This window comes from Setaria italica, chromosome IX (assembly GCF_000263155.2).
Source record: "Setaria italica strain Yugu1 chromosome IX, Setaria_italica_v2.0, whole genome shotgun sequence".
In the NCBI taxonomy this organism is placed as follows: domain Eukaryota; kingdom Viridiplantae; phylum Streptophyta; class Magnoliopsida; order Poales; family Poaceae; genus Setaria; species Setaria italica.
In genome coordinates, this window is record NC_028458.1 from 42,230,130 (window position 1) to 42,243,307 (window position 13,178).

General features: G+C 43.7%; 1 pseudogene; it reads left to right on the forward strand.

Annotated features, from left to right (window-relative positions):
• The first annotated feature begins 8,812 nt into the window (after positions 1-8,812).
• On the forward strand, positions 8,813-11,231 carry LOC101762042 (annotated as a pseudogene).
• The last annotated feature ends 1,947 nt before the right edge of the window (positions 11,232-13,178 follow it).

Here is a 13,178-nt window from a genome sequence, read left to right on the forward strand (position 1 = left end):
TTTCCATCTCAAAAAAAGAGAATATATATTTATGTGTTGACAGATATTACAAATTATATAATGTTGCAATGTTATTTTGTAACGTTGCTGGTGTTATTCTCCCATGCTGCATGCAACTAAAAACATGTAGTACTACACAACATGTAGTCTTTACCGTGCTATAGTGTAAAGAGCTTCAAACTTTAACTCTGCTTAATCCCAACTTCAAACTTCAAGCGGCGGATTCCACCAAAGACGACGAAGATCAGCATAGAAGGCCTTGGGGGACTAAAATGTAATTTTAAATTCTATATGTACGGGTTTTGGTGTAACACGATGGATGCACTAACTTGCGCTTCCGTCAATAAAACCCAACCTATTGCTCTAAACACGAAAACTAGCTTGCCTCATTTCTTCAGAAGAAGGGAAAAAGGTCCATTCATCCTTCGTTGTGGAGTCTCATACTCCCTTGTGCTCGATGTATTAGGGTTTGGAAAAAAAATCAAACTTAATAAGTTTTGACTAAAAATGTTTGTTTAGTATCTAACAATTACTCATAGATTTGTATTTTACATGTTTTCTAATATGGTGGTGGTGACGTGTGTGTAACAGTGGATATTATAAGATAAATAAAATCTTTACCAAGTCCTAATACGCCTTAGGTGAAAGAAAAGAAGGGGGGTGCTTCCTAGTTAGTCAGATCATTTCTTAGGTTTAAACGTTTTAATTTTGGACCAACAATTAGTCTAAGGATTTATGACTTCATATTTTGCAAGTGATCTAATACAATATCAATTATATGGTTATGAGCAATATATATAGAAATAAAATATTAATGATCAAAGTACAATGTCTGCACGGTTGGTCAAATTGCATCCTACGAATAGGAGGAGTACTACTTGAGAGAGGACTACCTATCAGTAAAATATTAAGAAAAAAATATAAATTACTCGCCTAATGTATAAGCAATATCAGATAGAACTCTAAATTTTTTTGTTTGAATTTACTCCTACAAGTATGTCCATTGATCCAATTTACCTCTTAAAAAGATTTCTCTTTTTTTTCTCCATGCACAATTGGATTTTTAAGTTAAAACTTTTGCAGGGCATAATAACCTATGCTTAAAAATATTTTATGACATTTTTATCATTATTTCCGATAGACTACAACACCTAATAAAAAATTAATCCTTTGGATATATAATTGTTCAAATAATAATATAAATCCATAGTATATTGTTTACATAATTTATGATGCTCACTATCATGCTATAAAATTTAACTTAAAACTTAACTTGTGCGTCGAGAAAAAAAATCTTGTTAAGTGATAGATTGGACTTGCAAAAAGTTGTATAATTTTTATGTAATTGTGGGAGTAAATTGAAACAAAAAAAATTATTTAGAAGATTATCTAGACTTTGATCTATAGTAACAAGCTCACAAGAAAATGCAACTGTGATCTGAAAACCGTGAGAAGTTTTCAAGCTCGTATGAGATGTTGAAACAATTAATATCAGTATTTCAATTTTTCTTAAAAAATCAGTATTTTAATAAAAGTTTATTTTGTTTGTTTGGAAACTGAGATCAATCTTTTTTTAGAGAGAATATTTTTTCTATTTATACTACAATCCTAAAAATCTGAAACTGAAACCCCCGAACCCTTTCCGAGTAGGTCGTATGGTACTCCACTCAGAGTAGGATCGACTTGGGCGCCCTTGGGCGAATTCCACACCGAGCAAATGTCGGCCCCCTTCGTCATCATCTCCCCACCACCACCGTGCCGCGTCTTGGGACGATCAAGGTCTGCGATCCTTTGGATTTATTGGTTCCTTTCCCGGTTGCCCCTTTGGATTTATTGGTTGCTTCACTCGCTCCTGCCCTGGTTCAGCCCAAGAAATGAGACGAACCGATTAGGGTATTAGGCTGAGGCATAAACAAGATTGCGTCTCGGGGGAACTCTCAATTCATTTTTTGGCTTGTTCCAGGTGGCGCGAGAAGAAGATTTGCGCTCGCAGATTGGGCATGATGGCTACTACTTTGATCTCGTTGGCTTCAGCAGGGTCCAGGCTTTCCAGGTCCCGGTAGATACACCCATCTGTCGTTCCAAGGTATTGCTATTTGCTACGCACATGTACTCTAGGTATGGTCTTTTTCTGTTAGGTATATAAATGAAATGGACCTAAATTTCCATTTCTGAGAATTCAAGCCTACGCACCTCGGTGATAGTCCCAGGAAAGCTATCACGTGCGAATCCCTATCTCAGATAGTACAAATCCATACCAACACAGAAATATAAAGCAATAACAGAGTATGAATATTATAGATAACATAAGTAATGAATACATCTCAGCGGCACATGTCGGTACAAGTCCATCTGGACTGAATCAAGAAAGGACGCAGAGGAAACATAAGCTATGACGAACTCCATCTCCAGAGGCGACTCGAGCGAAGAACAGTCTCTAGTCTTCCCAACCGTCGTTGTTGAAGTCGTAGTCGGGCTCCGACCCTAAAAAACCACCATCTACCCGAGAAGTAGGTAGGCTATGTCAACTCCCAAAGCAGCAAGCTAAGGAAACGAGGGAATTATACTACATGCATGAGTAAAACCTATATATGGTTGTAGGGGTTTATGCAGCAACAACAGCAATCAAGGAAGTGGCAAAGCAACATCATTTCCAAGGTCAACACCTCAAACAAGAAAGTTGTCACAAAACCAAAACCTTCACCCAAGGGTCCAGCATCCAAACACACCAGGCCATGTGAGAGCTCCCTTCCCTCGCATCTCAACGGCAAATGTCAGCCTATCTCAAAATGGGAAGGTAGAGGAATAAGAAAAAGTTTAGCCAGAAGTAGCGGTAGTCAACAACACTGTTCATAACTAGTGGACACGGACTATAGCTATAGTTTTATACACTTTGCAGAGGTTGTACAACTGTACCCACATGAATGGAGCCTGAACGGTAGCAATCCATCCAAACTCCACCTAACAGCCGAAGCCCTAGTAAGTGGATAGCTCTTTCCTATTCCCTCGAGTCTGGAACCATCCTCAGCTGCAGGGCACACTGTCACCAGAACCTTGAAGCTATGAAACCTACCCACGCCGGGGTGCAGTCTGGTCAGAGCAGGCCAACACCTCGAACTCCCTACACGATCCTCCAATCTGCCTACAGGCAGAGCACTATCCACTACTAATCTCGAACCGAACCCTGCCCATAACATCAGCGAGCGGTAAGTATGAAAATAGCTTCTGTGCTGGTGGTAAACTGACTCAGTCCTTAAGCGGCTGAGAGCGAGCACTCTACCAACAAGTATGTACCGAAGCACCTGCGACGTACAAGTACGCCACCTGCTCCTCAGTAACAAATAAGGCACCCGCCGCAGGTACGGGGTATAGAGAGAGTCCAGAAAGCTCTCTCCCAGCAAGGCACTCCTTAGTACCAACCATAGCTCGCTCACGCCAATACACATCAAGGAATCACACTCACCCAACACACACGCGAGAGTGTTCAAGGAATCCCATCACCAGATCCATGGCAAAAGCCCATCCATAACTCAAAAGCATGTATATGGATATATGAGCGGTGGACTAGCTAGGGGTATGTAGCTAGTCCACAAAAGTGGGTAAACAAGGATAACAGGATAAACAATTATCAAGGTATGGCTAAAAACATTAGTGATGCAATTTATCATCATCAAGTAACATAAATAAAGTGCTAACAACTAAGCATGCATAGGATCTATATGATTGGAAGTGACATGACATCTTGTCCATAGTCAATTGGATCCTCCTTGGCGTAGTTGGGGTCTTGAAGGTCTTCCTGGTTGTAGCTCGGGTTTGAACAAAATAAGATACAACGAAACGTAAATTAAACGGCATTACATCTAGGAAAGAACTTCAAGAAAGCTAAATTTAGAAGATCCAAATAACACCAAACTATCTACAAACAGCACAGGCTCGATTTTACGAATTTAATGCAACTGTTTTCATATTTTTCAGAGTTAAAATGCATTAGTTATGAATTTTTAAAGATTAAAATATTTGTTTAATTATTTCAATAATTTTAGAAAACATTTATTAGAAAGGTGACACATGTAAACAACCAATTGGGCCACGTGGCAACACGAGGGCGTGCCACATGTCCGGCTGACGTTAGCGTTGACCCGATCAACGATCAATGGTGAGCCTCACGGGTCAGTGGGCCCCTTAGCTTGTCAATGGGCCCCATAGGTGGCCCAGGCTTGGACACGTTAGTGCCACATGACAGCCACATGGCTCTTGCGCGCGCGTGGCGTGGTGCGACGTGGCGCGTCACGGCGCAGCGTGTGCACGTGCTGGCAAGCGAAGGCACGCGGGGACAGCGCCCACGATGTCGCGGTGCTGTGCGCGGCCAGGGCGTAGTGGCGTGAGGCGCGGCGCTGCGTGTGCGGGCGCGTGTGCGCGGGCATGGGACGGACCCCGGCCGCGACACGGGCATGGTGGCGTGCGAGGCCCCGTTGTCCCGAGCTCGCGGCGGCCGGCGGCGAGGCAGTGGCGCGGCCTACAACTACGGCGCTACTGCTAGGGAACAAGGGAGAGATGGGGAGGCGTGCTCACAGCGAGGGAGAGGAGGCAGCGGCGTCGAGCAGCGTCGGGCGGTGTCTCCTCGGCGGCTCCCTCAAACGGTGGTGGGCGCGACTCCCTTGGGCGGTCCTTCTCCCTTCTCCTTCTTTTCCTCTCCACCTCCTCTTTCTCCTCCCCCGGCTTCTCCTCCTCTTTCCTTCCTCTCCTCCCTCCCTTCTTCCTTCTCTCGGTGAATAGCGGCGGACAGGCGGCACCCGATTGTATGGCTTGGAGAGCACCCGGGTGCCCCTATTTATAGCGGAGGAGCGCGGCTAGGGTTTAGGGTAGGTGCGTAGGCGGCGAAGCGGACGGCCGGGATGAGCGGCGGAGCGGTGCGGGCAGCGTGGAGCTCATTCGAGGCTGCTAGCACAAAAGGAGAGGCGTGGGCAAGGGTCGTACACGCGCGGATGAGCGCGATAGTGCACTCCAGCTTAGGCGCGAGCGCGGCGTGCACGCGCGACGAGCGTGAGGAGGGGGTATGGACGTGGGGAAGAAGAAAAACAGGAGCTGGGCGACGCTGACAGGCAGGGCCGGGCGGCAGCGAGAGAAGGAGGAAGGCGGGCGCGCGGGCGGAGCGCATGCGTGAGCTGGGCCAGCCTGTTGGCCAGGCGGCGGGCTGAGCCTTGCGCGGGCGAAGGTGAGGTGGGCGAGCGCGCGGTTGGGCCAGCTGGCTAGCTACGCCGGGCGAAGGCGGGCTAGGCAGAAAGGTTGGCGGGCCGGTCGGGTTAGGTAGGTTAGCATGCCGGCCTCATAGGTTAGGATGTTAGGTTAGTTTGATTATTATTTGATATAGGTTTAGATTTAGATTTAGTTTGAATTTTGAATTAGATTTAAAATTCAAACAAACACTCAAACATAAACTCCAAATAAAATCCAAAAAAACCAACTCAACCCACATAAATTTTAAAATGGAATTTTTTGGATGAGGAGAGAATTAGCTAACATTTCCAAATGGGCACACAATGCAAACAAAAAGGTTTTAAATTGTTGCAAATTTCACTCATATAAATATTAATTTTTTTTGGAATATTACAATTAACCCCCAATTTTGGTTGCATACGGGTAGAATTTTAGTTTTTCAATTTTAGGAATTTCTTTACGAAGCCCTCTGCTAGTCTGAGATGAAATTCAAGCTAAACTAAACATACTGCAAATTTTACTGAACTGATGTGGTTTGGTTTGTTTGTATTTTGTTCTTTCACCATGCAGTGCTTCACTATTTCGAGGGTCCTTGTTGCTACACGGACAACAGAAAAAAAAATCAATTCTACAAATCTAAGACAATTAAATTTCTTTAGGCTATTCCACGAATTCTGCATACCCTGCTAGATGTATCCTGTTATAGCTTTATTGTTGGAGTAAGAGCCGGAAGTCCTGGAAAGCATGCAATCCATAATTTTTGTGTTTTCTTGTTGGTGCGTCAACTGTTTCTTTAACGGCACAGGTTTGCTATTTCCTTATCCGCGCCCACTGTTCCTTTTAACAGCTAAACTGTATGTTTCAAGCTTATGCTTCTGCCATGCCAAACATCTCTTGTAATGGGTGAACTGTATGGTTTAATTATATTTGTTATGTGAAAAACGTATCCAGTTCTTTCCAGACTGCAATAGACTTGTTACACCTTGCCTACTCATATACGATTCTACATCTTACTAACTTATCCTTCTGAGCTCAATGTCATCATGTAAATTTTGATCTTTTCATAATTGTTCATGGTTCTATTTTAGCTTATTGTGCTGAAAGAAGACATTCATGCTCATGAGCTTGTTGTGCAGGCTTTAGTGGAATTTTTTGGACCTTTTATAATGCTTCTTACTGTATGTTCATAGTGCGATCTCCATGAACTCAGGTCCATAGTTTTGTCTGGAGATTATACTTTTTACTAAAAAATAGTGATGGTTGACATTATTGTTTATTCTCTGAGAACTAGACGCAAGCAAAGGCTAAACGATGCTCTCATTTGTATTGTTCCCTTGTATAAACTGTAGAAGATGAATCTGACTGATTCTGATTATCACCCGGTCATTATTGGTGTCTCATTGTTCAGCATACTGCATACTGAGTGGTTGAGTTGCTCCACAGGAAGAACTAGCTGAAGAATTCGGCACCTCAGTTCAATCTCAACGCCTCTGGTTGTGGGCTTAACGAGAAAACAACACATACCGTCCTTACAGGCCTTTATCTCCCAAGGAAGAGAAACAATCTGTGAGTTGCAAACTGTTTCTTGACACAGTTTTGCTTTGAAGAACTTTGTTTTATCCAGGATAAATTATGAAATCAGACTCCGTTCACTGCACCAGTGCTTCATTTGTAGGATTTCTTTTGCCTGGATTGGCACAAACTAATAGACCGAAGGGAATTCCACTGGCAACTTACTGGTGGTTCTTGCCTTTAACCGTACTAACTGGTGGGCCCCAGTATTATTTTGCAACTGGTCAAAAGTTAGGTTTAATTTCAATCTTAGCCTTTGAAAAGGTTTAAAAAACTGTCATCACAACTGTTACATGTTGCATGATGGATTTGGCTTGAATAGGAGGATAAGGAACCAAGAAGGACGTATTTTGGGCGGGTCTTCAGTATCTAGCATTCTAGTTGTACAAGAGCTGAGTTTATCTATAATAATGAAGCTTCACCTCCGGCCACATTTGGGGCATAGTTTTCATGTGTGGATCCATCATGTGTTGGTTGCCAAAGGTACAAGGGAGTGCTGCCACGTTTTTCCCTTCCTTATATCATGGCTTGGGTAGTTGGATGTATTGTCAGCTGTTATAGCCTATACAATTCATTTTCCACAGCTACAAAACCACCTCCAAGATCTCCTTTTTTGGGGAGGGAGGTGCTTGTGTTGTCACCAAAGGCTTAAAAGGGCTAGGATAACTGATTTTTTAGTCAAGGAGGTTGACTCAACGAGCCATCAAAGTTCAGGGGGACAATATTGACTCATTCAACTATTTTTTAACCTTTAATGATTTGATCTTTTTACATGGAAAGCAAGCATCAATTGACAGAGGTGGGACTCAAATTTACCCACCTGAAATGGAATTCTCGCCCTTTACCACTAGGGAAGCTATGCCCTTTGGTTTGTGTTATGTTGCAATATCACAACAATACAAAATCTAAGGAATTTGTGTTATTAGTCCTTGCACTACCTGCAGCTGCCCTTGTGTCTCCACTCCTCCTGGGTCCTGGCCCTAGGCCATACCAACTCTTGAATGGACATGATTATGTTTTGTTAGCTTGGTAGGTAATTGGTTGCCATATTTGTGTAATATAGCCCTCGCATGATTTATTTCGATGAAAAGGGATGTCCTTTTTGTGTGATGAATGATGCTTCCTTTTGCTGATACACATTTATTGATATAAGAAGTTTTCTTCATGAAATGTTAAATTATGAAAATTCACTCTTGTAGGTAGGTGGACTGAAGTTTCAGAAAAATGAGCTGCATCAGTTGTTGGAGGTTGAAACTCGAACTTCAAAAAATATTTTCTAGTAGATTTTTTCTTACAGGGACATATATTATTTAACACCCAGGATAAAGTTTTTGCTAAAGCACACCCCTGAAGCAGGGTACTACGAATCACTGCTATACACATGGGCATGAAGTGTTTAGTACAAGCATAAAGATGCTTGAGGGTTCAGACATAGTAAATCTGTGTTGGTTCTTTTCAGCTAAGTGAGCACAAAAATGAAATTTTATTGCTACATCCCTAGCTCTGTCCAGCATAAATTTTAAACCTTAGGTGTTAAAATACTATTCTTTAAAAGAATTCTTTTTCATCTAATGCATCACCATGTTTACTGAATTTCCCTTAATATGCGCTCACTTAGGTTATTGATCCTCTTTCTTCACTGGACCTGATAAGTAAAGAAGATCTGTTCGTGTTTCTAAAGCTCATCACCCAGTTCAAACACAGCTACGGTCAACAGTTATTTATCAATACCTCCCCGGCCCCCTCCCTTCCTTTTCTCCATTCTTCTTCCTACTTTGCGTTAAGAACATTCACTAGATTTTATTCTTTTGGATGGGACAAATAGATTTATTGGTTCCCTCTTTGTGAAACCTTCATCGAGGCCTTCTGATATTCTTCCACAACTAAGAACTCTAGCCGGTTTTCATGCACATGAGGAAATTGATTTATTTGAGGTTTGGTTTTGTACCTTCGTAAATTAGCTACTCTTAATCCGAGTTGATATGGTTTTGCTGTAATTTAAATCATATGTACTGGGTTATCACTTTGCAGGAAGTAAAATTTGCACCAGTCTTGTGTGTAAAAGTCGACATTGATAGTACCTTTTCATCTACTGAGGTTGGTTTATACTACCTGTCATCTCTTTTCCATTCGCTCAAGTAAACTTAGTTTCTTGTCTTATTTCACCAGTAGATTGAAAATGGGGACATCATTTGCTACCAGAAAATCCCAAAGTCAGAGGACACATATCCTTATGTTAGATTGTTCTTCGAGCATGTTCATGATCAGGTCTTTGTTTGTGGCTTTATGCTATATTTTTCAAAATCAATTTACAGTTTTCAGCCTCGTGTGACAAGATTGTATTTCCTGTTGGTTTTAAGTCCTGCCCCCTTGTATGCTTACTCCTTTATCGTTAGATGGATCTTTCCTACTTTTGAAGTACAGACTACAGAGGGAGCCCATATGTTTTTTTGTTTCTTTGACATTATCTCCTTTAATGGTTCAAATAAATGCATATTGTGCTTATTAATCCTTTAGCATAAATTTTATTCACATAATTACATGTAGGATGCACAAATGAAAATACAAGCTCTGGAAGAGGAGATTGTTATGTTAAAGCTTCAGGATCATTGTGAAAAAGAAGCAAAAGAGGGTAAATCAATGTTGGAAGAGCATCTTTTGTTTCTCTTTATATTTGAAAGAGAAACTAGCTGCAGCAATATATAACCTCCATTTATGTAATGCAGAATGTGATCAATTGAAATTGGAACGAGATACTGCTGTGCGACAGGTGGATGAATTACGGTATCAGAACAGGCTTATTGTTCTTGACTTCTCCCTTGAGCACTTGCAGCAAGCAACAGATCATTTCAGTGATGTGTGGAAGGTTGGAGACACCGAATATGGGTGTGTATACAATCAAACTATCACGTTCCCAAAGCTTATTTCAACGGGAGGTAGGTTCTCCTAGTGTCATAATGATCTTTCGATGATTCTTTCACTAATGCTTGAGTATTGCAGGTTTCTCTTCTTCGCGAAGGGAGACATCCAAACATGTCACCATTGTCGGAGTATGCTCAGAAGCTTCTGCTATAGTGTAGTACGAGTGGTTACCAAATGGAAACCTTGAAGACTGCATCCTTCGCACAGATAACTCCCCACCTCTGTTGTGGTACAATCGTGCACAAATCATCGCTGAGGTTTGCTGCATGCTGCAATTCCTTCACTCAAATAAGCCTGGTGCTTTGGTCCATGGTGATCTCCGGCCTTGCAACATCCTCATCGATGCCAACTACAGAAGCAAGCTATGCCACTTTGGTATGTCTGACCTATTTCTTGAGCCTGGCACCTGCCCACCAAATATGTCTGCAAGGCTGCCATACATGGATCCAGAATTTCTCACCACGTGGGAGCTCACGCCACTCTCTGATGTCTACTCACTCGGTGCCATTATCCTGCGTCGTCTCTTGACTGGAATGCCTCCACTATCTATAGCAAAGAAAGTAGCAGCAGCACTGAAGAGCAATAGCTTACATCTGCTGATAGAAAAATCAGCTGGGGACTGGCCCTACACGCAGGCCGAGCAGTTAGCACTCCTTGGTCTCAGATGTGTGAAAATGTCAAGGGAAAGGCGACCTGATCTTTCAACCAAGGTGTGGAAAGTCATTGAGCCCATGATCATGAAGCCACCTGTAGCCTCATGGCCATGCTTCCAAGTGGAAGCTGTGGCCCGGCCCCGGCTCACTTCTTTTGTCCAATTCTCAAGGTAAATAACTTTGTCGGCATTTCAGATAACTTGGAACGCATACTAAACAACCATATTTGATTGTTAATAGTAGCCACTGATTAGTTCAGTTTTCAGCATGCAAGGTAACTCCAAGTACTACATTTCCCCTTTTCCCTGGAATGTCAAATGTTTTTTCTCGAGAATCCTGAAATATTTAGTGTTCTGAACTGCATTTATGAAGTGGTAATTTGCATTTTCAGGAAATCATGAACGATCCTCAAGTGGCAGCTGATGGATTCACCTATGAAGCAGAAGGTATTAGGCATTGGCTTGATGAAGGGAACAATAGGTCTCCGATGACAAACATGGCCCTTCCAAACCAAGATCTCATCCCTAATCGCGCCCTCCGTTCTTGGATCCAGGAGTACCTTCAGCAGCAGAAGCAGCAGCAAGGGCGGTTAGATTCATGATCCTCGATTGTTATTTGGTAAGGTGTTCTGGCCATCGAACTTGCCTGACTAATTTGCCTCTGTTGCCAGGGTGTAGGCAATCTGTGAATGGCAGATGATAGAGTTAACAGAGGTGTTAGGTCTGTCTGATGACTCTGGGGTTCATCAGTTTGTACAGTGCTCCTTTCATGTTATGCTGTGTATATGGGTTTGGTCTCAGTGTAGGATTTTGTTGCCGCTTTGGGACTAAATGTTGGTCTACTGGCCGTGAGACAGCGAGACATATTTTTTCGGGGGGTTAATCTACATTCTCAGTTTGGCCGCTTTTACAGATGTTAGGAAATCCGAAACATGATAGCCATTTATAGTGATTCGTTATCGATGGCACATGCTTTCTAACTTGCCACATGTGCAAAGGGGATCATCGTCACATGCTTTTGATTGACGATACTCTATAGAAGGCTTACAGTGGACTACACATGTACGTGTGGCAGTGAGACAGTCTGTGTAGGCCGAAGGAGATTTGGACCAAAGAAGAAAGTTCACAGTTTACAATTCTTTTTCTAAGACTGGCTTACTGGGGTTTTAAGTAAGATTAGCTCTGCGTTTAAGTGTCTATATTATCATTTAAAGTGGCGATCGATGTTGAGCTAGTGCAATTAATATTTTAATCGATGAATAGTGTAAAAACATCACAACTAGCTCATGGTGAAGAGTTAAGCTCGCACATCTCTCCTCTCTCACTGCGCGAGCCTCGAGGTGTCCTTTTAGGCTAACGGCCTGTTTGGATACACCGTGTTAAACTTTAACAGGGTGTTAAACTTTTAACAGGGTGCTAAAGTTTAACACCCTCAAATGGAGTGTTAACATTCAACACATTAGGGTGTTTGGATGATCTGTTAAACTTTAACACCTTTGATGGGAATTGACAATATTGCCCCTCCTTTCCCTCCTCTCCTTTGCCCCTCCTGCTCGTCGAGGCTGCAGCGCTGGTCGGAGGCCGCCGCCCGCCGCCCGCGCGAGGCCGCCAGCTAGCCGCGGGGGGGCGGAGGGGAGGACCGTCCACCGGCTTGCCGCGTCGTGGATCTGGGGTAGCGTAGGGAGGAGACGAAGGTGGGCGGAATGGGAGGACCTGTGGGCAGGGATGGCCGGCAGGATGGATAGCCCGGCGCTGCTTGCTTCCGCCGTCGCCCTCCTCCCGAGATCCCATCCCCACGAATTGCGGCGGCCACCAGTGCGGCGGAAGACAGCGTGTGAGCAACGGCCCACGGCGCGGTGTCCTCGACGGCGCGGCATCCCGGCGCAGGAGCGACGCGGACCGGCGGTGGCGGGCACAGCGCCGGCGCGCGACGGGCAGACCGGCGGCGGCGGGCACAGGTGCACAGCGGAGGGAGCGCAGAGCGGCAGCACCGCCCGCGGATCGGGGGAGGAAGATGGGGGGCAGCGGAGGAGAGAGAGGGGGCAACCAGGGGATATGTGAACTAGGGGACCACTTTTAACACATTTAGCAAGTTTTAACACTCCCTCCATGTGTTTATGAAAAATGGGGTGTTAAACTTTAACACAACCCTTTAACATAACTATTTGGCAGCCAATGTGTTAAAAATGTGTTAGGCCTAACTTACTGTTCTTTCTCTTTCCCATTAAATTAGCAGCTAGCTCAAACCGTTGGAGAAGCCCTAAGATTTGCTCTGCGTTGTTATACCTTCATTCTAATAAGCCTATTGCTCTTTCTTCATGCATGTCACCTACAGAACCAAGCTCTGCAACTTTGGTACATCCAAGTATCCAACCCATCTCGAGCCGGGTGCATGCGCAGCCAACTTTATCCTGCCCCGGGTGTCATTATCCTGCGTCTGTTTAACTGGAAAGTCACCAGTATCTATAGCAGAAAGTAGCAGCAGCACTGTAATGTGAGAGCTTACACATGCTGATAGATAAAAACTGCTGGGGATTGGCCCTACACGCAAGCCAAGCAGTTATCGCTGGACGCCCTGGGCTGTTGTGGAGATTGGAAGGGAAAGCGGCCTGATCTTCTAACCAAGGAAACTTCCCCGTTTCCCTGGAACGTTCAATGATTTCTTTCTTCTAAGAATAAGATCCTGAAGTGTTCTTATTTCTGATCTGACTAAAGTGCGTTTACGAAGTGATAGTTTGCATTTTTTGCTTTTCTCAGGAGATCATGAAGGACCCTCAAGTGGCATCTGATGGGTTGGCTTGATGGCGGGAGCGAT